This window comes from Lupinus angustifolius, chromosome LG20, assembly GCF_001865875.1.
Source record: "Lupinus angustifolius cultivar Tanjil chromosome LG20, LupAngTanjil_v1.0, whole genome shotgun sequence".
Taxonomy (NCBI): Eukaryota; Viridiplantae; Streptophyta; class Magnoliopsida; order Fabales; family Fabaceae; genus Lupinus; species Lupinus angustifolius.
The window spans coordinates 13,409,234-13,412,244 of record NC_032028.1 but is presented as its reverse complement, the minus strand read 5'-3'; positions in this window follow the sequence as shown (position 1 = coordinate 13,412,244).

The following is a 3,011-nucleotide window of genomic DNA, read 5'->3' as shown; positions in this document are numbered from 1 at the left end:
AGTAATTGGTTACTCAAGTTTAATAACACTAATAATATGTTACTCAAAGACAATAATGGATTACTCTAATCACTTTTAAGTTGGATAACTCTTTTCTCACACTTGTAACCTGTTACTTAGATGAAGTAACATGTTACACACTATTTTTGAAAATTGTTTTAAGTATTTTAAAGTATTTCAATTTTCTCAAAAATTAGTTTGAGCATTACTACAATTATATAATTAAGAGTATAAGATAGAAGTACCTATTTAGACTTAGACTAAAAGTCTTGAATATCTTGAAGCTTGAATTTTCATTGTCTTTATAAGTATTCTTCCTTTTCTTATTTTTGGTGATATTGGTGTCTTCATCAAAACCGTGCCAAGGTCAGGAGCAATATCTTCTTCACACAAAACATATGGTTTTTTCTTGTAAACAATTGTAGTTACTATACATGGACTTATTCCGCCCTTCTCGGACCAAAACTTTTGATGGTAACTACTATGCTCTTGTGATAGTGGATGACTTTTCAAGATATACTTGGACTCTATTCTTCGTACACAAGAATGAGGCATTTAATGCCTTTAGCAAATATTCTAAGAGAATATAAAATGAAAAATCCTTGAAAATAGTTGCTATACGAAGTGATCATGGGGAGAATTTCAAAATACTTCTTTTGAGGAATTTTGTGATGATAATGGTATCACCCACAATTTCTCTACTCCTAGAACATCACAACAAAATGGTATTGTAGAGAGAAATAATAGATCATTGGAGGAACTAGCACGTACAATGTTGAATGAAACTTATCTACCAAAATATTTTTGGGCAGATGCAGTTAGTATAACATGTTATGTTTCTAGTTGAGTCCTAATAAGACCTATCTAAAGAAAACCCCCTATGAAATCTTCAAATGTAGAAAACCAAACATTTCTCACTTGCATGTGTTTGGCTGCAAATGTTATATGCTAAATAATGGTAAGGAAAACTTAGGAAAGTTTGATGCAAAAGCCGATGAAGGAATTTTCCATGGTTATTCTCTTACAAGCAAAGCTTTTTGAATTTTCAATAAGATAACTATAGCCATGGAAGAATCTATTCATGTGACTTTTGATGAAACTAATCCAACCTTGGAAGAAAAATCAATGGTTGATGATGATGACTTTCCTATTCCATCCTTAGAATAATCCATTAATGATGTAACAACTAACACAGAGCATCTGAAAATAGATGACAATATACCTTCACAAGAAGAATATATTCACTCCGATTTACCTAAAGAATGGAGAATATATCAATATCATCCTATTAATGACATCATTGGTGATATAAGTAAGGGAGTCTCTACTCGCTTGAAATTGAATGATGCATGTCTAAACATGACTTTTTTTCTCAAGTGGAACCATCCAAGATTGATGATGCAATCGAGGGTGGACACTGGATCCTTTCTATGCAAGAAGAGCTTAATCAATTCGAGAAAAACGAAGTTTGAGAATTTGTTCCTAGACCTAAAGAAAGACATGTTATAGGAACTCGTTGGGTCGTTCGAAATAAATCATATGAAAATGGTATTATTATAAGAAATAAAGCAAGACTACATGTAGCACAAGGATACAACCAGGAAAAAGGTATTCACTTTGATGAAACCTTCGCTCCTATTGCTAGACATGAAGCTATATGGTTATTTCTTGCATATGTATGTTCTTTGGATTTCCAATTATATAAAATGGATGTAAAGAGTGCGTTTCTAAATGGTTATATACAAGAAGAGGTGTATGTCGAACTACCCAATGAGTTTGAAGACTACAAGCATCCCTCTCACATATATAAGCTTAAGAAAGCCCTCTATGGCTTAAAGCAAGCTCCATATGCATGGTACGATCGTCTAACAAACTTTTTAACTGATAAAGGTTTTACTAAAGGAAAGGTCGACACCAGATTATTCATTAAGCAAATAAATCATCATAATTTACTTGTTCAAATTTATATCGATGATATTATTTTCGGTTCTACTAATGATATTATGTGTAGTGAATTTGGTAAGATGATACAAGAGGGTTTGAGATGTCCATGATGAGAAAGTTGAACTACTTTCTTGGACTACAAATCAAACAACTCAAGGATGATATCTTTGTTTGTCAGTCTAAATACTGCAGGGATTTGTTGACTTGCTTCAAAATGGATGACTGCAAACCTATTGTCACTCCTATGGGTTTTGGAACATACATTGACGTTGATGAGACTGGAAAATATATCGACATTTCTAAGTATTCAGGTATGATTGGTTCCCTTCTTTATCTTAACGCGAGTAGACCTGATATTATGTTTAATGTCTGTCTCTGTGCATGTTATCAATCAAAGCCTAAAGAGTCACATTTTACTACTATAAAGAGAATATTAAAATATCTTAAAGGCACACTTGAGGTAGGACTATGCTATCCTAAAGGAATTATATGTAATCTGGTAGGATACACAGATTCAGATTTTGCTGGATGTAAATCTGAGAGGAAAAGAATAAGTGGTACTTGTCATATTCTTGGAAATACATTAGTCTTTTGGTCTTGAAAAAAACAAGCTTGTGTTGCTCTAAGTATTGTTGAGGCAGAATACATAGTTGTAGGAAGTTGTTGTGCCCAAATATTGTGATTCAAGCAACAATTTGCGAGATTACGGATTAGACCTAGGATGCATTCCCTAAGATGTGATAATACTAGTGCTATAAACCTCACAAAGAATCCAATTATGCAGTCCCGGACCAAACATATCAATATAAGATATCACTTCCTTAGGGACCATGTCCAAAAGAAAGATGTCCTCTAAGAATTTGTTGATACACATGAACAACTAGCAGACATCTTTACAAAACTTTTGGCTAAAAAACCTTTTTATAAACTTAGACGAGAACTAGGCATCTTTGATGAAGCATATTTATAATAACATGTTAATATATACATTATATGTATTTCATGCCTACATGTACTTGTATATGTTTTTTATTGCTTAATTTTTATTATTTTGTGGTATATATTAT